This window comes from Manis pentadactyla, chromosome 3, assembly GCF_030020395.1.
Source record: "Manis pentadactyla isolate mManPen7 chromosome 3, mManPen7.hap1, whole genome shotgun sequence".
Classification (NCBI taxonomy): Eukaryota; Metazoa; Chordata; class Mammalia; order Pholidota; family Manidae; genus Manis; species Manis pentadactyla.
The window spans coordinates 160,673,337-160,696,593 of record NC_080021.1 but is presented as its reverse complement, the minus strand read 5'-3'; the positions used below and the strand labels follow the sequence as shown (position 1 = coordinate 160,696,593).

The window sequence follows — 23,257 nt, the reverse complement described above, 5'->3', positions numbered from 1 at the left end:
CTGGTTGATTGTGGGCAAGTGTAATTTAACATCTCTGTGCTTTGCCAGATGATACTGGCCATCTACTCTCTGAAATTTATTGATAAAATAGTGTTCTCTGAGCACTACGAACCCTGCAGAAGAAAGTACTTACGCAGTACCAACTAAAAAAAACAAATAAATATGTTGTATTGGCAATTTTTTTTAAATGAGGAATTATCCAACATGAATGAATATGAGTCACTAAGACCATGGTCCATGTAACAAGTATCCAAAGATTGGCAGACTTCGCCCATTTCTTCATTTTTAAAAATAAGGGAGTCATTTTTGACAGATCATATACAAGGATCTGAATAAAACATGTAAGTAGGTTTGTAGCACTTGGCTAGATCATTAAGAAGGTGCGTTTGCAAGAAGAAAAAATAATTAAAGCTCTGAAAACTCAAGTAACAGACATGCAAACCTGCCTGTCAGACTGGATATCTATTTTATTTTTATTTCTTTATAAACTGCACTTATGTTTTAAATAGCTTGAGGTTGAAAGTAAAAGCAACAAAACTGTACTGAAATTTTATTACTAAAAAAGCAATAGCCAGAAAATAAAGTGATTAATACCATAAGGAAAAGCCAATAGGTAAGAAAACTTAACTTCTCCAGGATTACTTTCTCCTCTGCCCTCCATCCAACCACTCTACCCTTGGCTATCAGCAGAAAAAAAAAGAAGTAAAAGAAAAAGCAAGGAACATCCACAAGTACAATTTAGGGTACTTTGGTTCTGACATAACAGTAGTTAGAATTTTAATACCCTATTGGTTCAAACAATGAAAATGTTTATTCTGAAGTTAATAAATCTTTCCTTTTGACCATTTCAACTCTTAAAACACACTCCTGTAAGGCAGGTCACAGAGGAAATTACTTAACCCCTAAAGAAACTAAGGTATAAAACTATTTAGTAATTTCACTAGTTTTCTGGAAAAGCTATGACTTTAATCAAAATACAAAATCATGACACTACCTTCTACCCAAGGCTCGAGGCACTTTTCTTATGGATTAAAAGACTAAACAAATAAAAAGTAATGTTAACATAACCACTCAAGAAAATTCTAAAACCATGAGTTCCATAATGCCTATTTATAGCCAAAAGTCCTTTTTTAGTAAATATCATTAATAAACTCATCAAGAGTCCTAATTCATCTGATGCGCCAGTTAATAATTAGTTTTCATACATCATTTCATTTCCTTAGGCTACATTTAGCCTTTGTTACATTTTCCTTTCCTTATGCGGTATTTCTAACCCTGCATAGAAAACCTGATAATGAGACATAAAATACTGGTCAGCCGACAAACCACTCCTGAGCTGCCTCCTTTTATGTATACACATATATGTCTAAGACATCTAAAATAGAGTTTTTATTGATTCTTTTTTATTGTTTCCCTTCAGGTTAATGATTGTATGATTTCATTAACATCGCCTTTTCAACACCGCTGCCTTGATCGTTAACAGACCCATGTATTCCCATGGGCTTCTCTAGTTACAGCTTTTGTAGCCAGAAGAATAGAGAAATGAAAAGCCTATTGATAGATAATATAAGTTATTCTCATGCACGGCTGCAGTGTGAAGCACATTTTGAAATTCAATCAAGGACAGATAGAGCTGAATATTCTTAGATCCCTGGAGTTCATTTTAATAAGCAGAATGTACCTTGTCCTAACAGAGGTGACTGACTCCTCAGAAAAGATTGTATAAACAAAAACCAATCATGTAAGTCATTTTATTAGCAACAATATAAACACAGCTATATTAGATGTCACCAATAAATCAAAATTATTCTTGTCTGCAATTTTAACAAGAGGAAAGTGCAAACATGTGCTTGTGAAGCTCGAGGATATTATACAGGAAATGCCCTGGATGTGTACAATATCATTTCTCTAAATTGAAAGGGAGGAAACCACATTATGATAAAGTAGCCTGCAACCAAGTACAGTGGTTGTTTCTGTGCTTTCATAATTTCATTCACTGAGATGGACAGATTTACAGACTTTACACCAGAAGTTACACAGAAACAGGGCTGGGATAATTCCACATTATTGAGATGTGGAGTGGAAACTTAGGGAAGGTATACCTGGTAAATACTACATACAGACCATATAGTCTTTGGGTGCTCCCAAGGTCTAATGTTGGTAATTCTAGGAATATTAACAAATTATTCTAAGCACTCAGATGTACAAATACTACTCAAGCAATATAATCACCAGTAAGATAAAATACTAAAAATCAAAGAGTTTTAGCTCTGAGTTATACCAGTTAAACTCTCATACCTTAGCTTACTAAATGTCACTACTTTAAGTAGTAATTACCTACAAGTGTTTCATTTACTTTGCCTCAGTCATAAACTTATCAATGAGTACAGGAAGCTCTGAAAACTGTGGTCCTACCACAAATGATAAGAGAGAGGAGAGATAAGTAAGGATTCCTTTGGTCAACTATAAGAAATCATACAGAATGAGAAAGAACTTGGAACCAAAAATGATTTTTAAGACAAACAGAGATAAGCATAGAAAGGTAACCATGCCTTGGTCCATACTGAATATAAGACATAATTTCCAACATCTGTGTTTAACAAAGTACCCTTTCCAAAGCACTATTTTTCAAACTGGTTGCAATCCATTGCTGGGGCTTGAAATAAATTATTCAATGGCAAAAGCAATTTTTAATGAAATAACACTGACTAGAATAAAATAGAAGCTACCAGTCTATCAAAGTGCATCGAATGTATCAATGGTTAAGTATTATTTGATTTTAGTTATTGTGGGTATACATGTCTGTATATCTGTATGCATATAATATGTTCTGGGTAAGATGGAAAACATATTTTCTGGTGTGTTACTGTCAAAAAAATATAAAAGCATTTAGACTATTTGTCTGCCCAGTACCTGAAAAGAACTGAAGGTATATAGACAGTTTAATAGCCAAAGCAAAACAAATATCAAAATATAGCTGTAAGGAAGAAAAGATCTCATGATTTGACATTCTTAAGCTTTATAAAACATAAGGATTAATAATACAAAGCTACAGCCCTACCACTGCTTATTGTTACAATGCCTTTTACTCAGTAAGTAGCAATTAATCAATTGTGCCCTGTAAGTATCAATACATCAACCAACTAACAGAATTAAAATCCTAATAACTTATTTTTATTTTAGATTTTAGATCTTCCTCACTGCAGAAGGTAGATGACCATTCCTGGAATAAAATCTCACTCTTAATGCTGAAGGGGGAAAAGTTGAAATTAACACATACCTAATTGCCTTTGAGAACTGAGTTTTTCAAAATATGCTCTTAATATGAGTTAACCATCAGATCCTATGAAGAGGAATTTGAAATGGAAAAATGAACACACTCACTATGATGTAATTGTTCATTAAATACCTGAATTTTGAAGAGTGAACACCACATGGCCACAGTTTGAGACACAAAGCTTCTTCAGAAACATAAAAGAAAAGTAGCCGGAGATTCTTCTTTCAAAAAAACTCTGTCTCATACAAGGAGATATACTGGTACTAAAACATGGCAAATGAAAAGCCCATTCTTTGTCATTTAGTGTGTATAAATGACTAGTCAGCTCATGTGAATAGCTATTTACAAAGCTAAAGATCACAATCCTTTCAAAATGGTAATAAATACCTACCTATGGAAGATTCTGGAAATAAAATTATATTTCTCATTCATTAAACCAAATATTCAAACATTTTTAACATGTCTCTATCACATGTGTAACTGAGTGATTTCTTTCCTTTAGTGTAGTTATTAATTACAAATGACCAATGTAACTATTTTTAGTTGTTGGTAGAAAAAAGTTTTATACAAGTTAAATTATGTTCACTGACATCACTGCAGAAGTATGAACATCCACAATAATGACTAGGCCTTTAACCAACATATTTATTTAAAAAATAAATAAATAAACCTACATGAATGGCCCAGTCAAGTTACACAAAGAAGTGGAATCTGTTGGTCATACTGAAAGGTTGGGAAAATATTAATACACTTCTTCACACACAAGAATAACAAGAATTCATATGTAGCCCTGGCATCTGGTTAGTTCTCTGTGTATATTATCAAGCAGGCCTAGAAATGCAACTTCATCAATCTGGCACAAAACTTCAAGAAAAGAAGTCTGATCTCTTTACCAGGGAGCCAGGGTCTGATCTTCACTGCACCCCTATCTGCCCATCTGCATGCAGTTCAGCAAGGCTTGTTGGAACATGTACTTGTTCCCGTTCTTGGCCTTGAAGAGGTCACATCAGGCAACAATGGTTCCATCAGTTTCCTTCATTTCAAGTCTGCGCTCAACTACAGAGAGCCTTCATGGTTTACAGAAAAATCCTCTAATTTTGTTCCCAAAGTGCAATATGATTGGATCCTTATTTCTGTTCATCCTACATATTGCCTTAAAGTCCACCGGCATGGTCCTTCCCCTTCTCTCTTCTTTTGCCCCTTTTTCCCCAAATCCACATTCTATTCACCCGGCAGGGCCACCCCAAACACCCACCAGACCTTTCCTGATCCCCTCTTAATCTCTATGTTTCTGATCTATAAAATGGTGAGAATTATACTCTGGTACACAGTTCACGGCATTACAGAATATTAAATGAGATAATGTATGTTACTTGCTTAGCACAGTGCCTGGTACATTGAAAGACCCAATAAATGTTAACTATTTCATTCTACATACCTCCTTTAGCATTCATAACTTTCTATGTTACCTTATATTTATTTACCTGTGTTTCACCTCCCAAAATTCTAATTTCATTAAGTTTGGGGCTCTGTCTACTTTGTCTTTGAACTCTCAGTAGCCCTTACATGTATTTGGCTGGCTTTATCCTATACTTATTTTTCATACTACATACATCATGTACATATATTTTTCATACTACATTTATATATTTATATTTTTCATATTCTACTGCTCATTTATGCTAAAAATATAGTATCAATGAAATAAATAATTGTTACATCCTGTATTTATCATTTATTGCCTGAATACAGTATAAGTGTGAACATATAAACGTGAATCCTACACTCCATCAAGTAGAACCAGTTTAATCACAGTTGAATGTTTCCTAAGTCTATTCGTTTCTCTAATAAGAAAAAATAGCATAGAAACTCTATTCCATTATTCTTGCCTTTTATCTTGGCATAGTCATGAACAATGAAAAATCCTAACTAATAGCACAAAACAAATGCAGCCATTTCAATACTCAGACCAGTCACTTTGGTGGGAGGGGTTTGTGGTCCCTACAGAGGAACTGTCGAATGCATTTCAGGCTGTCACGGTGGAAGAGGTTCCTCAGCATTCTGCTTGCTTACCCCACACTGGCTTCAAACTGTGTTTTATTCGTGTCTCTGGTTAGTTCTCTGTGTACATTATCCAGCAGGCCTGCTGTCATCCATCCATTCGTGACATTATCCATTCGTGTCTGCTGTCATCCTAATCAGACCATGGTTTCATTTGTGTTTTTCCTTAATTCTGTCTTATTAAGTAACGTCTGACCAACTAACTTCAGCAAGCCAAACTGTTCCTATCATCTTGAAAAGGAAACCCTAACTATTCAACCTACTACAATGTCACTATGTCAGTGGAAGAAGCTAGCCCCAAGAGTACATATTGAATTAATTCCATTTACATAAAGTATTTTTAAAAAACAGGCCAAATTGATATATTTATTAAAAGTCAAGGCCGTGTTCACTCTTGGGGAGAACATAATGACTGAGAGGGTTGGGGGAACATAGTGACTGGAAGGGCGTCAGATATTTCTGTGTTGGTAATGTTCTATTTCTTGATTTGGATGCTAGTTACCCAGTTGAATTCAACTTGTGAAAATTCACCAAGCTTAAGATACATACATTTTATTTTATCTCAATAAAAAACTTTGTGTCAACTCTGCCTGAAGTAAATAGGAAACTAGGAAAACTCAGAACTTGGGCATCTTTTAATCAAACTACATGTTAGAGTCATTTTAAAGACTTTTTTGTATGTCTCATCCTCCAGGAAAGAGTAAGACTACATGTTTTTATTGCAAAGATTTCCTATGTGCCATTTATTCTTTTAATTTTATTTTCAATCCTGATTGACTTATGAGCCAACCAAACTTAATGAAAAGTTAGAGCCAAGTTCTTCTTTATAATTTCCTCTACAGAAAATAATTACAGACACACAGAAAATGACTTCTCCAGGGAACAGAAGTGCATGGGATACCACTTCCTGAATTATCTTCTGCAACAAGCACTTCATCTATATTCTGGAATAATTACAAATTATCACTTCAACTCCAGAAATCAATAAATACAATATGAGAGGGACAATGGTGGAAAGAATGTCCTCAGACTTAATTTACAAGCAGGAAAGAACACTCAAAGAAGACTGAGAACACTGAGCTCTCTTCAGAAAAGATGGTAAGACCCCTTTCTGCCACATAAACGAAGGCAGGGCTGGTACAAAACATTAGTCTGATGTTATTTTAACCTCCCCACTGTGCCTATTTTGGCCCAAAAGGGATTTCACCTGCCACGGTGGAGCCCATCCAAGGAAACAGTTGCTTTTCCTATTTGGAATAATGAACACTGCCTTCCAAGCAAACCAGCTGACCCCAGGTATTCAATCTCTGATAAACCAACAACTATTTAGGAACTTGGTGGAGTCAGGGATTAGAGAAGATGCTCTCTCAAAACTGGTCTAAGGTGAACCAAGAACAGAGAATTATAGCAGCAATTTAACTTAACGACTCATACTCAAGGATTGCTGAGTCCTCTGAGCAACAAAGGAAAGGAATTTAACCACCAAAAAGAAAAGGTGTTTTGAAAGTAACTGGAAAAGAAATTCCCCCTGCCCCCAACTCTTCCTTTCCAAGGTAATCTCAGGGCTAGTCTGGCTGCACAGACAGCTAGTGAAAACTGTGGTGCACTTAAAGTCTTTCCTTCAGCATACTCCCAACTGCAGAAAAATAATATATGTCACACACTCCTGTCTCTAAATGCCTTCAAACTTTCTCCCAACAGCCTTCACTGCAGCAGATCCTATTTCTGCCAACCCCCTACAGGTTTCACCTGTGTCACACATCACCACTAGAAGCAAAGTTAGAGGAGGGAGAAGAGGCGGCATGGGAAAATTTAAACCAACACAAATAGATTTTTACACAAAAAAGCTTCCAGATTTAATGTAAAAAGGGAGGTCCAGTGGGGAGCAGGACAGAGGAGGAAACAGATATCTAGCTTCCAAGGAAGAAATCATGACTCACCAAAGCTTCCAGGGGACAGAATGAGACTTTACATTTGTCCTGAGTTCACCTTCAGTCTAAGAAATGCTCTCTGAACTGTGATCTTTGATTGTTTGTCCTGCGTCTGAAACAAATGCCTTGAGTAAAACCAGTAAAAGTCTCTGGGGCTTCTTGTCCTCATCCGTAGACAATAGCCAAGATCCCATCTACAGACTCCCAGTTTCCCATAACCTAAGGGAAATGGTCCGCTGGGGGGAACTGCAGAGCATCCCACCTCGGCCCAAACTCTGGGGAGATGCTGATATTCCAGAAGTAGGTCGGGAGGGTGCAGAGCCCTCCTCTCCCTGACAGGGAGCCGCAAATTTCAAGAGCCCAGTCCCTGCGACGCTGCTTCCCTAAGATTCCGTAAGCACCCTCCACCCCCAACGCTACCCCCGCCCAGGATTTAGATGCTCCGGGGATGAGGGCCAAGCAGATGCCCGGGAAGCCCAGCAGACGGATGAGGAATATGGAGTACAAGGGTGGGGGCCTCCCCAGCCAGAACGAAGGCTGGAGAGATCAGAGGTGCTGGGGACTCGCCCAGCGGGGGCGACCCGGAGGGCGGCCCTTATCTGTTCCCGACCCGCCTAGCTTTACCCGCAGAGCTCCAAAGCCCGGGCCCCTCGACTGTCCGGTGCAGAGCGAGGGGCGGGTCCGGGGACGGAGCGTCCTGGCTGCGGACGCACTGCGGCCACCCCGTCCGTCTCCCGCCGCTTCTGCCCTGACCCCCGCCTGCCCGGGTAAGCGAGCTAGCACAGCAAAACAAACTCGCGCCGGCTTCCTGTTGTGCAACCGAGTCCTGAGTAAGTCCGGCCGGCCGAAAGGGCGCCGCTGCCGGCCCTCGGTTCCGAAGCCCAGAAGGCGGGGGCCGGAGAGGGGAGCCGAGGCCGCGCTCGCCGCTCCAGGCCCCCACCGAGCTAGCGTCCTCCTCCTCGAGTATACTTTGGCTTCTTGCCCGCCAATACCCCACGGCGAAGGTGCGACCCGCGAAGCCAGAAAAGACCTTTCCCAAAGCTTCTCCCTCCAGGTGCCCAATGAATCATCCATAGGATGACAAATCCGTCAGGGACAAGTTTTCCAGACACTTGGGTAACGTCCTCATCTCCGAGGTGACTTGTCGGCTCTGGTGAGTAACCTGGAGGTGTCCCTCGGGCAAGGTGTCTAGGGGAGAGCCGGCTGCTCACTCAGGTTTTCCAGAGAGCGGCCCGGGGCCACTTGAAAATACACGCACGCACGGTCATTTACAGGGACTGGAGCCACGCGCGGGACGAAGTCCCCGCGACTGAGACACTTTCCAAACAGCGCTATTCTGTCAGACCCCATAAAAATGTAAACGCGAGGTGACAAGCCCAGGGGGGGAGTGTGCGCGTGTGAATGGAGCTGCGCAGGTTGTGTTCTGGGAGGTTATAGTTACACACCCGGGGGCTGTGGGTGGCGGGACCAGTGCCCTCGAAGAGTTAACGTCACACCTAACGAGGACCTTCTAGAGCAATGGGGACATCGGCTTGGGTGAGACATAATAGTGGAAAATAGTCTTCGTGGAGCTCCGCAAACACGTGGAACCGGAAAACTCAACTACAGTCCGTGTGTTCGCGCGAGACCTCACGTCACCCCATCAATTCCCACTTCTCCGAAGTGTTCCTTCAGCGGGGACTCGGGTGGCGCGCACGACCATGCCCGCGCGTCCCGTAACTTCCCTAATTGTGTAGCCTCCTGGCCCCTGTAGTTGAAAACAAAAAACAAAAACAAAACCTCTTCCTAATTATAGAAACTTTAAAACCTCGTTGATTTCTTGTCTGTCTTCTACCCCGCGCTCTGGGGCAACTGACAAGAACACAGTTTGATTCCCAATTGACGATTACTACCTATCTTAGGAACCCGATCTAGAGAATCTGGGCTGGAGGTTGCGCGTATCCTCAAACCCGCGCGAGAGCCACCGGCTCGGCGTGAAAACTATTTCTAATCCCTGGTTTGTCTGAGCGTTAACTTCCCCCCACTCTCGGGCCCCCTGTTCCTCCCGTTTCGCGCCTGCGAACAAAGTTCCTACGGCATCCACTTACCAGGTAACCGGGATTTCCGCAACAAAGCGCGGGCGTGCGAGTCCCTTCCCCGGGCCAGCCTGCGCGACTGCCAGCGGGCGGCCCGCGCGGGCGAAGTAACTTGGGCCTCCGGCCCTTCAGCGCGCTCCGCGGGCTCTGCCTCCTTCCGAAATGAAAACTCCCATCCAAGCCGAGGGACGGAGCACGGAAACCCGGCCCAAGTGCCGCGTGTGCGCGCGCGTGTGCGAGGGCAACGGCAGCAGGGGGAGGAGGAGGCAGAAGGGGGGTGGCTGGACCCTCGGCATCAGCTCATTCTCCCCCCCACACAAACACATTCACACTCATGATGTTTTCAAGAAGTTGAGTTCCGATTTTGTTCCTCGCCTGTCCTGCTCATCCTCGCCCTGGGCTGGGGGATGCCTCTGGGGGCTGGCGCAAGTTGATGGCTAATTGCTTTCGCTGGGTCCCGTGGGGGAGCGCGGGCGTGAGCCTGGATGGTGCGGACAGCTCGCCGGGGTCGCTGGGAGGGGCGGCGGCGGCCCGGCGCTGGTGCCCGTGCGCGCCGCGCTCTGGGCTGCCCCGGCGGCGCAGTGTGTCCGCGGCCGTAGAAGAGGGGCAGGGGGAAGGAGAGAGGGAGGGCGGGAGAGGGAGGCGGCCTGGCGAGGAGCGCGGCTCCGTGTGCAGCCGTGAGGGCCGGCCTGCAGCCAGCTGCTTCCTGAGCGTGAGCCGCGGAGCGTGAGGCGGGAGGGGGCGGGGGCGGAATCGCTGGTCACCACGCCGGCCAATTCCGAGGCCGGGCGTGTGCCTCCCGCCCAGAGTGTCCACATACACACTCCTTCCCGTGCGCCAGGGAGTCGAGGAACTCCAGGACAGGGTAACAGCAAGAAGACTCTTCGGCAGCCTTCTTGGGCCTTATTTATTGAACTGGCTTTCTTGTTTTAAACATGAAAAAGTGTCAGCATTTCGACAGGACTCCGTCAAATCCTAAAGAACAAGTGAAAAAACATATCCAGTAGTAGAAAGGAGAGAGAAAAACTAGAATGTGAGAAACGAAAAAACGTCTTTCTAATATACGGGACTGGGTGCATATAACAACTTCAAAAATAGGTGAAGCGCAGATGATTCCTTTGGCATCTTTCTAAAGTACGGTAAAGTACAGGCAGAGAAGAGAGGAAGGTGATGGTAGTATTTTAGGAAGGTGAAATTCAAAACACGGGCTGCTAGAAAGGAGGCACATTCCCTACATATGTTGCGTCTGTTGCATATATAGTCGCATTTAGTCCTTAAGAATTAAATATTCTCAGCTTCATACCCCACCTAAGCTGTGACCCTACCCTTTCTGTTTGGCTTGATCAGAACCCTCAAGAGGTTGTCCACACAAGGGCAACTATTAGGGTTCTCCACATGCGCTACCACACATGCACAGACTTCTGTCTAGGGAATCAATGTATGTAAAGCACAAATGTCCTCCAATTAGGCCTTTCTACAGAGAGAATATTATCCATTTTCATGAATGAATGAATAAGGATATCACTTAGAATTTCACCAGTCCTTGTACTCCATTCTAGGGCTGTCATTCAAATATAAATTAGCATTCAGGTAGTAGATGCTGATCAAGATAGAAGTCTCCAAGTATACACGTAACTCGCCCCAGAAAAGCAATCCAAAAAGATTGTTGACAATGTTCACTTGTCTTATTTCAGAAAGAATATTACTAGAGTTGCTCTGTATCCAAGATAATGATGTCACTGAAAAAAAGTCCAGTTTTCACAATACTACTTCTTATGTCTGGTTTGATCTACTTTTCAAGACTCCCTTTAGGGAAGGCATTTTTTCCCTTTTCTAAAGACACAAACTCATCAGAAGATTAATCACCAGAAGTGGAGGGAGGGAAATAAATCAAAAAGTGTTTCGGATATGTCATCCTGTCAATTTTCCAGTTTCTCCCTCTACTTTTTTTCATATCCTTTTAAATACAAGTATCCAAGCCCAAGATGGCAATAGATGGGTTTAACCACAGAAAAGAAAATACTCACAAAATGAAGCATGCAGCAACATCACACAAAAAAAAGAAACCAAGTGGTGGAAGTTGCTATGACGATTGCATTGTGGCTAGTTATTGCAACATGCCTGACATCCACATAAAAAATCTTCTTCATTAACTCCAGCCTTCAAGATCGGAGCAAGATGGGAACACCAGCCCTTCAACGCATCTCCTGAAACCCTCTTCCTCCAGACTCTTGTGCTCCACGGAATGCTTCCCAGGAACAAGACAAGACTAAATGTAGGCTATAAGAAACCTTCCCAATGTCCCTCAAATATCATTTTAAATACAATGGTTGTGATGCATGAAATGATATCCTAGGGCTTGAAGAAGCTTCCAAAATTTCCTACTTAATGGGAACAGCTTAGCTGGAAGAGAAAAATATCCTATACCATACTTCAATCAATAGTTCATGGAAATAACTGGGAAAGTTCTGGGTCAACAATCTGGAGATCCCCAAAATCCTCTTCACTTATAAGAGCCCAAGGGTGGGAATGTCATTCTTATTAGGTGAGATTTTCATGTGCCTCTAACAATCCTAAGATATTTACTACTGAAGAGATACCGTGTTTTGATTGACTTTTTTTGGCCAGAATGTAAATCTGCAATGTTCTTACATTCTGTGGGATATGGGATATAATAAAAAATGCAATGCTTCCAAAACAACCTGGAGTGACTCAGAATGAGATATATACCTCTTTCAGACTGAGTTGGTCAGCAGAGGTGGGAGGGGAGGAAAATAATGAGAGATGGTGACAAAGGAAATATGAAGGTTACATAAAGCATCCTGCCCAGTGCCTGGGATATACAGCAAACCCTCACACAGCAAATGATGGCTCTTTAAATGTAGTAGCTCATTAAAGCAATTGGATGAGATGGCCAGTAGGTGTCTCCTACTTAGATGCAAGGAAGCTGAAGCTCTGCAAACACAGCATGGGAGAGAGAGCTAGGTTTGCCAGTCTAGAAGCCCCAAGTTCTTTCAGCATTGCTATCCTACAGAGTAACTGTGTGTGCTCTTTAAATGCATACAAAGTACACTGCAAGTGTATAAAGTGCAAGCACCTTGTGATCAATGTTGGCTAAGCACACTGAGTGTGGAGGAGGCAGGAATGATTTCCTACTACACCACATGGAGTAGCTTGGCTGTTTCCGTTGTCCTTTGAACAATGAGTAGAGAATCTATAAGTGAAAGAAACCATTCCGAGTAGAGCAATCAGTAGCATCAGAAAAGACACAAAAGACATAGATCCTGTGTATCTACTCACACAAAGTTCAAGTACAAATAGGAACGTTCACAGTCTCATAGCTACAGAAGTGGAACACAGCGGACTCCTGGAGGGAACATCCTAACTGCAAACCTTCAGGAGAACTGTTATTTGTGCAGTCTGTGAGTAAACCATCTACAAACTTGCAAAGAACTATGATCAGATTCTTACTCCTGTAAAGTATTTATAGACAGCAATAAGTCTTAACTCCACAATGCAGATAACTTAGCAGCAGCAGTGATAGTATGCCTAACTATTAAAATTAACACACATACACACACACGAGTTGACAAGAGTCCAATTATACAGAAATGCAGGGGGAAAAGTCCGTGTTCACCAACTTAAAGAGGGGAATTAAATGTGTAAGATGGAAATTTCCATTTTACCTTCCAAGTGAGTAGTACAAATAGTGGAATGTTATCAGTGCTTGATACCCCAATAAAACTTTCAAGTTGATCTTTTTACTGATCTTGCCACAAATGTATTCAGCTCAGACTCACCTGCTTACACATCAGTGACACAATTTTTTAAATTAGTATTTACACCATTACACTCACAGAGTCATACCCCTTTTCCTTTCTAAGGTCAAAACTGTAAATCAAAGTTTAAACTGTAACACTGCATACAGCTGATCAAAATGTGAAATATTTTAATCCATACAATGTCTCTCCATCTTTTTTTGTTGTTATCATGAATCTACAATTACATGAAGAACATTATGCTTACTAGGCTCCCCCCTTCACCAAGTCCCCCCCACAAACCCCATTAGTCACTGTCCATCAGCATAGTAAGATGCTGTAGAATCACTACTTGTCTTCTCTGTATTGCACAGCCCTCCCCCTGGCCATGCACCATATTATACATGCTAATCGTAGTACCCCCTTTCTTTTTCTCCGCCCTTATCCCTCCCTTTCAACCCATCCTCCCCAGTCCCTTTCCCTTTGGTAACTGTTAGTCAATTCTTGGGTTCTGTGATTCTGCTACTGTTTTGTTCCTTCAGTTTTTCCTTTGTTCTTATACTCCACAGATGAGTGAAATCATTTGGTACTTGTCTTTCTCCACCTGGCTTATTTCACTGAGTATAAAACCCTCCAGCTCCATCCATGTTGTTGCAAATGGCAGGATTTGTTTTCTTCTTATGGCTGAATAATATTTCATTGTGTATATGTACATCTTCTTTATCCATTCATCTACTGAGGGACACTGAGGTTGCTTCCATTTCTTGGCTGTTGTAAACAGTGCTGTGATAAACATAGGGGTGCATCTGTCTTTTTCAAACTCAAGTGCTGCATTCTTAGGGTAAATTCCTAGAAGTGGAATTCCTGGGTCAAATGGTATTTCAATTTTGAGCATTCTGAGGAACCTCCATACTGCTTTCCACAATGGTTGAACTAATTTACATTCCCACCAGCAGTGTAGGAGGGTTCCCCTTTCTCCACAACCTCACCAACATTTGTTGTTGTTTGTCTTTTGGATGGTGGCGATCCTTACTGGTGTGAGGTGATATCTCATTGTGGTTTTAATTTGCACTTCTCTGATGACTAGCGATGTGGAGCATCTTTTCATGTGTCTGTTGGCCATCTGAATTTCTTCTTTGGAGAACTGTCTGTTCAGCTCCTCTGCCCATTTTTTAATTGGATTATTTGCTTTTTGTTTGTTGAGGTGTGTGAGTTCTTTATATATTTTGGATCTCAACCCTTTATCAGATCTGTCATTTATGAATATATTCTCCCATACCATAGGATACCTTTTTGTTCTATTGATGGTGTCCTTTGCTGTACAGAAGCTTTACAACTTGACATAGCCCCACTTGTTCATTTTTACCTTTGTTTCCCTTGCCCGGGGAGATATGTTCATGAAGAAGTCACTCATGTTTATGTCCAAGAGATTTTTGCCTGTGTTTTTTTCTAAGAGTCTTATGGTTTCATGGCTTAACATTCAGGTCTTTGATCCATTTCGAATTTACTTTTGTGTATGGCATTAGACAGTGATCCAGTTTCATTCTCTTACATGTAGCTGTCCAGTTTTGCCAGCACCATCTGTTGAAGAGACTGTCATTTCCCCATTGTATGTCCATGGCTCATATATCATATATTAATTGACCATAAATGTTTGGGTTAATATCTGGAGTCTCTATTCTGTTCCACTGGTCTGTGGCTCTGTTCTTGTGCTAGTACCAAATTGTCTTGATTACTGTGGCTTTGTAGTAGAGCTTGAAGATGGGGAGCGAGATCCCTCCCCCCCCCCCACTTTATTCTTTCTTCTCAGGGTTGCTTTGGCTATTCGGGGTCTTTGGTGTTTCCATATGAATTTTTGAACTATTTGTTCCAGTTTGTTGAAGAATGCTGTTGGTAATTTGATAGGAATTGCATCAAATCTATATGTTGCTTTGGGCAGGATGGCCATTTTGACAATATTAATTCTTCCTAGCCAAGAGCATGGGATGAGTTTGCATTTGTTAGTGTCCTCTTTAATTTCTCTTAAGAGTGTCTTGTAGATTTCAGGGTTTAGGTGTTTCACTTTCTTGGTTAGATTTATTCCTAGGTATTTTATTCTTTCTGATGCAATTGTGAATGGAATTGTTTTCCTGATTTCTCTTTCTATTAGTTCATTGTTAGTGTATAGGAAAGCCACAGATTTCTGTGTATTAATTTTGTATCCTGCAACTTTGCTGAATTCAGATATTAGTTCTAGTAGTTTTGTAGTGGCGTCTTAAGGGTTTTTTATGTACAATATCATGTCATCTGCAAATAGTGACAGTTTGACTTCTTCCTTACCAATCTGGATGCCTTGTATTTCTTTGTTTTGTCTAATTGCCATGGCTAGGACCTCCAGTACTATGTTGAATAGCAGTGGGGAAAGTGGGCATCCCTGTCTTGTTCCCAATCTCAGAGGAAAAGCTTTCAGCTTCTCGTTGTTTAGTATGATGTTGGCTGTGGGTTTATCATATATAGCCTTTATTATGTTGAGGTACTTGCCCTCTATACCCATTTTGTTGAGAGTTTTTATCATGAGTGGATGTTGAATTTTGTCGAATACTTTTTCAGCATCTATGGAAATGATCATGTGTTTTTTGTCCTTCTTTTTGTTTATGTGGTGGATGATGTTGATGGATTTTCAAATGTTGTACCATCCTTGCTTGCATCCCTGGGATGAATCCCACTTGGTCATGGTATATGATCCTTTTGATGTATTTTCGAATTTGGTTTGCTAATATTTTGTTGAGTATTTTTGCATCTACATTCATCAGGGATATTGGTCTGTAATTTTCTTTTTTGGTGGGGTCTTTGCCTGGTTTTGGTATTAGGGGGATGTTGGCCTCATAGAATGAGTTTGGGAGTATTCCCTCCTCTTCTATTTTTTGGAAAACTTTGAGAATGAGTATTATGTCTTCTCTGTGTGATAAAATTCCACAATAAATCCATCTGGCCTGGGGGTTTTGCTCTTGGGTAGTTTTTTTATTACCACTTCAATTTCATTGCAGGTAATTGGTCTGTTTAGATTTTCTGTTTCTTCCTTGGTCAATCTTGGAAGGTTGTATTATTCTAGGAAGTTGTCCATTTCTTCTAGGTTTTCCAGCTTCTTAACATACAGGTTTTCATAGTATTCTGTAATAATTCTTTATATTTCTGTGGGGTCCATCATGATTTTTCCTTTCTCATTTCTGATTCTGTTGATGTGTGTAGGTTCTCTTTCTTTTAATAAGTCTGGCTAGAGGCTTATCTATTTTGTTTATTTTCTCAAAGAACCAGCTCTTGGTTTCATTGATTTTTTTCTATTGTTTTATTCTTCTCAATTTTATTTATTTCTTCTCTGATCTTTATTATATCCCCTCTTCTGCTGACTTTGGGCCTCATTTGTTCTTCTTTTTCCATTTTTGATAATTGTGACTTTAGACTATTCATTTGGGATTGTTATTCCTTCTTTAAATATGCCTGGATTGCTATATACTTTCCTCTTAAGATTGCTTCCGCTGGATCCCACAGAAGTTGGGGTTTTGTGTTGTTGTTGTCATTTTTTCCATATATTGCTGGATCTCTATTTGATCTGGTCATTGATCCATTGATTATTTAGCAGCATGTTGTTAAGCCTCCATGTGTTTGTGAGCCTTTTTGCTTTCTTTGTACAATTTATTTCTAGTTTTATACCTTTCTGGTCTGAAAAGTTGGTAGAATTTCAATCTTTTGGAATTTACTGATGCTCTTTTTGTGGCCCTAGTATGTGGTCTATTCTGGAGAATGTTCCATGTGCACTTGAGGAGAATGTGTATCCTGCTGCTTTTGGATGTAGAGTTCTACAGATGTCTATTAGGTCCATTTGTTCTAGTGTGTTGTTCAGTGCCTCTGTGTCCTTTCTTATTTTCTGTCTCGTGGATCTATCCTTTGGAGTGAGTGGTGTGTTGAAGTCTCCTAAAATGAATGCATTGCATTCTATTTCCTCCTTTAATTCTGTTAGTATTTGTTTCACATATGTTGAGGCTCCTGTACTGGGTGCATATATATTTATAATGGCTATATCCTCTTATTGGACTGACCCCTTTATCATTATGTAATGTCCTTATTTATCTCTTGTTACTTTCTTTGTTTTGAAGTCTATTTTGTCTGATACTAGTACTGCCACACCTGCTTTTTTCTCCCCGTTGTTTGCATGAAATATGTTTTTCCATCCCTTGACTTTTAGTCTGTGCATATCTTTGGGTTTGAGGTGAGTCCCTTGTAAGCAGCATATAGATGGGTCTTGCTTTTTATCCATTCTATTACTCTGTGTCTTTTGATTGGTGCATTCAGTCCATTTACATTTAGGGTGATTATTGAGAGATATGTACTTATTACCATTGCAGGCTTTAGATTTGTGGTTACCAAAGGTTCAAGGTTAGCTTCTTTACGATCTTACTCTCTAACTTAACTCATTTATTGAGCTATTATAAACACAGTCTGATGATTCTTTATTTCTCTCCCTTCTTATTCCTTCTTCTCCATTCTTTATATGTTGGGTGTTTTATTCTGTGCTCTTTCGTGTTTCCTTGGACTGCTTTTGTGGGTAGTTGATTTTATTTTTTGCCTGTAGTTAGTATTTGATTGGTCTGCCTTCTTTGCTGTGATTTTATTTTCTCTGGTGACATCTGTTTAGCCTTAGGAGTGCTCCCATCTAGAGCAGTTCCTCTAAAATACCCTGTAGAGGTGGTTTGTGGGAGGCAAATTCCCTCAACTTTTTCTTGTCTGGCAATTGTTTAATCCCCCTTCATATTTAAATGATAATCATGCTGGATATAGTATTCTCGGTTCAAGTCCCTTCTGTTTCATTGCATTAAATATAACATGCCATTCTCTTCTGGCCTTTAAGGTTTCTGTTGAGAAGTCTGAGGATAGCCTGATGGGTTTTCCTTTGTAGGTGACCTTTTTCCTCTCTCTAGCTGCCTTTAAAACTCTGTCCTTGTCCTTGATCTTTGCCATTTTAATTATTATGTGTCTTGGTGTTGTCCTCCTTGGGTCCCTTCTGTTGGGAGTTCTGTGTACTTCTGTGGTCTGACTGACTATTTCCTCCTTCACTCTGGGGAAGTTTTCAGCAATTATTTCTTCAAGTACACTTTCTATCCCTTTTTCTCTCTCTTCCTCTTCTGGTACCCCTATAATGTAAATATTGTTCCTTTTGGATTGGTCACACAGTTCTCTTAATATTGTTTCATTTCTGGAGATCCCTTTATCTCTCTCAGAGTCAGTTTCTCTGCATTCCTGTTCTCTGGTTTTCACTCCATTAACGGCCTCTTGCATCTCGTCCATTCTGCTTTTAAGTCCTTCCAGAGACTGTTTTATTTCTGTAGTCTCCCTTCCTACTTTGTCTGTTAGCTCTTGCATTTTTCTGTGCAGCTCCATCAGCATGGTTATGACCTTTATTTTGAATTATTTTTCAGGAAGATTGGTTAGGTCTGTCTCCCCAAGCTCCTTGTCAGGGGTTGTCTGTGTTAGTCTAGTCTGGATCAAAATCTTCTGCCTTTTCATGGCAATAGAGGTAGTTGTGGGGAGTTGGCATGTGTGCAGCTGGGAGAACATCCCTTCTTGCTAGTTTATGGCCTTCCTCTCCTGTGAGGACGGCAACCCCTAGCAGCTTGTGCTGGGCAGTTGTGTGCAGACGGAGTCTCTGATTCTTGCCTGGGCCTCTGTAGAGCTCTGCACAGCTGCTGTGGGCGTGGCTGTGGCCGGCCTCAGGCTGATGCTCCGCTATGGCATTAGGGGCCTCAGAGCTGCCCTGTCACCTAGGGGGTTAGGGCGCCCAGGGTTCCCTGGGATTCCCAGCTGCTGGGATGAGTGTGCTGGACACTTCCATCCAGCTGTGAGGCTCCTGTCCCTTTAAGACTTTCAAAAAGCACTTGCTTTTCTTTTGCCCCAGGGGCACCAGCTGTGGGGCCCCGCTCACAGGTTTTACTGTCCCATTTCCCTAGTATCCAGCACACTACACCCTGTGTGTCTGCGCTCTGGTGTGGATGAGTAGGGCTGGGTATTTACCAGTTCTGGGCTCCCTCTCCCTCCCCGCTCAGACTCCTCTCCTCCTGCCGGGAGCTGGGGTGAGGGGCGCTCGGGTCCCACCGGGCCATGGCTTGTATCTTACCCGCTTCGCAAGGCGCTAGGTTCTCGCAGGTGTAGATGTAGCCTGGCTGTTGTCCTGTATCTTCTGGTCTCTCTTTTAGGAATAGTTGTATTTGTTGTATTTTCAAACACATACATGGTTTTGGGAGGAGATTTCCGCTGCTCTACTCATGCCACTATCTTGGCTCCTCCTGTCCTCTCCATCTTTTTTTATTGGTAAAAGTTTTCTTCGTATTTTATACAAGCCCAATTGAGATGCATCTAATATTCTACAAAGGTTGATAGAGTATTTCTTGACATCTACAAAGAATTTGAATTTGTACATCTACCAAGAATTTGTAGGTATATCTACAAAGCAAGAATAAATTCATAACATTTACAATATTCCACAGGCAGCCAGTTTCCTACTCTTTCACCACTTAACATCCACACTGACCACATATATGATGAATATTGTAAAATTGATTATCTGACAATTATGCTATCTTATCCATAACTGCCTTCCATGAAAGCCTTCTACTGGCCAGAATTTACAGTTCTTCAAAAGCCCTGCATGGCCTAGAAATAGTGCTAGGCTCTAGTAAGTAATTAATGCTAACTGAATTAATTGATGAGGAAGTGAAAGAATGGTTTCAATACTTTCAGAGATGTGAGTACCACTAACAGTTGCCTCTGTATATATGTAATCATTTCAATACTCTAAATAAGAGAATCTAAACAACTGTCATTCTTTTTCTGTACCCCCAGTCTCTTCCTTTTAAACTGAAATTTAAAATATTACTTCCTATTTCTTGGGGAAGAAAATTCACAGTCTCTATACAATGCTTAGCATCAGGAGGGTGAGTCACCCCTCCGATGCCCTGATGATCCTTCCCTGACACCCCACTACCTCCTTCACACCACACCAAACCAGGTCATTTGCATCATATCCTGAATTTTACCCCAAAAAGAAAAATATGTACTAAATTATGGGAAGAAAAAAAGAGGGAAAATATGGAATGTGGTTCAGAAAGAAAGATGAATTTTTTAAAAACAAGAGGAAGTGAAAAAAGTATGACAGCATTAGGGTGATTGCAAACAATGAATAAGTTTTGGGTAGAAATAAGCTCTGAAAAAAAAGTAGCTTCTCAGACTCCTCTCTGCCTCACCTCAAGTTCTAAATACACCTGCAAGGGGATTTGAATACATTTGGAAATTTTCTACAAATTCTAAATCCCCATATTGTGAAAGCACTCAGGAGATTTTTCACATGTATAAACATTTCTATCCCCTTTTAAACCTGTAGAGGAGGGAGGAGTATAAACTTATTGTCCACTGGTCAAATGACCAATTGTTCTCAAAGAAGACCCACCCTGTTAAACAGTGCCCACTCCCTTCAGCCTGGGAGCACTATTACAAGTTCATTATCTGCATTACCTCACTTAATTCTCACAACATTTCAATGTGGTAAGATCCAGCACAACTTCCATTTTAAAAATGAGGAAACAGAGGCAGAAAGGTTAGGGAATGGCCAGACTTCAGAAAAAAACATTCTCCCACATTAACCATTACTCTATTACCCTTTCAGGACAGGAATGTCTGCTTCCACTGGACATCTATTTGTTCATTCACTCAGGCAGGATGGTGTGTTGGAAGGAGGGTGGACTTTGGAATCAGAAAACCTACGATTCCTAACGCCACTACTTACTACGAGAGCTTGAGCTGATTCATGAACCACTGGGGACCTGAGTTCCACTACCTGAGTTATTGCAAACACTGAATGGCAGTTACAACACAGGCTGGCACATATAAGCAACCACGGCTTCCTCTATTGATAAGCGACACAGCCCAAGAACTCCAGGGAAAAAATAACACAAGCTCCAGAAGTGGGTTTGAGGAAATCTCCCTCCCCTGATCAAAGCGAATGGCTCTTGAATCCAAAGCTAAGCCAATCAGTGCACAGCAATCCCTTGGCCATAGGGATTAGTTTATTGATAGGCATGTGATCCAGTCTGGGCCAGTAAGATGAGAAGAAGAAAGCCCTGGTCACAAAGTTGGTTCAGTGATGGTCATCTGACCCAGTTTGGGCCAATGAGATGTCCTCGTGGAAGGAAAGTTCTTTGATAGATTCTGGGGGGTAAGTGGCTTCTCCTCTCCCACAGAAGTGGCTGGAAAGGTAGCCTTTCCTCTTCTGTGTCTTGTGAAGAGACAGAAAAGAAAGGGTCTTCCTCCCAGCTTGCAGAGAAAGGTGTCGCTTGGCAGAGGAGAGAGGGGAGAAGGTTGCAGAGAACAGGGGCATTTGATCAGTATAATATTAAGCAAGAGACATTCCACTTACCCAGTAATTACACAATGCCCCCTTTCAAGCCAGCTGATCAACCTTTGGGGGTCAGATAAAATAGCTTACCCATTTGGTTGTCAGACAACTGCCCTGAAAAGCCAGGCCATTTCTATATGTTCTCAGTTACTGGTTAACAAATGTAGCCCCAGAACTCAGCACCTAATAGGAAATACATGCATTTCCAAATTCCTCTTCAAATTGGACTTTATCTCACTTACAGGCAAAACAAAGCCAAGATTTTCCTGGAATTACATTCAGAAATTAAAAACAAAAAAATTGTGTGGTAGTGCCTTCCCCAGCATCTGAGTCCCACTCACTCCCATTGTTGCTGTTGTTATTATCCCACCTTACAAGGTCCAGTTCCATCTGGAACACCCCTTCCCCAACCCTTATGATTTTCTGTCTTCTGTTTCACAACCAAATGTCATTTAAAACTCAGGTATACATACCGTTTGGAAATGTTGGCATAAGTAGCAGGGGCAGAGAGTCCTTAGATTCTAGACTGAATTTTGGGCACAGGATTTAAACCATTTGAGCTTAGTAATAATGATGCTATCTCTGCAGATTGCATAGGACAGAAATGTTCTTCCTGCCATGACTTTCTTTTTCCTTCCAGCAAGAAGTGGACATTAAGGAGTAAGTAAGAGTGGCAAGTTATAAGCCATAAACTTAAGACACAATTTAATTATGGCGATAATAATAGCTCACACTTGTTAGAGGTTTTTTGTGTGTCAGGGGCTGAGCAAAGTACTTGAGATCCCTGATCTCATTTAGTCCTCACCGCTATTGGTCTAGCAAGCGGTAGAGGTAGGACTATAACCCAGCTCCATGCATACAGCTCCAGGGCACATGCTGTTGCCATAACACCTCACTGCCCCCACAGAATACTGCTCATTGTAAGACATTTTGATGATATATATATGGTAAACATAAATTATATGTAAAATTTAAGAATAAAACATACTGCATAATGGTATATGTGATAGCTGGTTTATGACACTGCCAGTGACACTGAATTACTATAGTTCCTCAAACCCTACCTTAAACACTCTCCAAAGCCCCCGAGTCTTCGCATCTGCTGTTCTGGTCACACGGAATAACCCTCACTGTCCAGTTCTCCTGCTCTGTGAGTCTTTCTTCTGTAAGGAGAATAATGTCCCTCCCCAAATGTCCATATCCTAATCCTTGGAACCTGTGACTATGTTAATGGCAAAAGAGAATCAAACTGCAAAGGAAATTAAGGCTGCTAGTAAAATGAGATTACTTTGAATTATTTGGGAGATTAAAACAGGGAGATTAGGCTGAATTATCCAGGCAGGTCCAACATAATCACAAGGGTCCTGCAAAGCAGGGGAGAGAGAGGCAGAAGAAGCAATGTAACCACCATGGAAGCAGGGCCAAAGACATGCTGTGCTGCAGGCTATACAGATGAAGGAAGAAGCCATGAGCCAAGGAATGTGGGGGGCCTCCAGAAGCCAGAAAAGGCCACAAAACAGATTATTTCCTAGAGCCTCCAGAGAGGAATGCAGCCCTGCCAACACCTTAATCTTAGCCTAGTGAGATCCATGTTGGCCTTCTATCTTACAGAACTGTAATATATGCATTTGGATTATTTAAGCCACTATACTGAGGATTATTTGTTATAGTAGTAATAGAAAACTAACATACCTTCCAAGTTCCTCTCTCTCCCTTGCCCCCAGAGCTAGCTG

The 23,257-nt window shown here is 41.4% G+C and overlaps 1 protein-coding gene across 2 annotated transcripts in view; it reads right to left on the bottom strand.

Annotated features, from left to right (window-relative positions):
• The window catches only part of KDM4C (lysine demethylase 4C), a 490,870-nt gene extending 480,875 nt beyond the window's left edge, over window positions 1-9,995 (bottom strand). For both annotated transcript variants that reach the window (XM_057498655.1, XM_057498657.1), the window contains exon 1: window positions 9,357-9,995. The gene's annotated coding sequence lies outside the window, so the exon portion shown is untranslated. The remainder of the gene's footprint in view (window positions 1-9,356) is intronic.
• Between the last annotated feature and the right edge of the window lie 13,262 nt (window positions 9,996-23,257).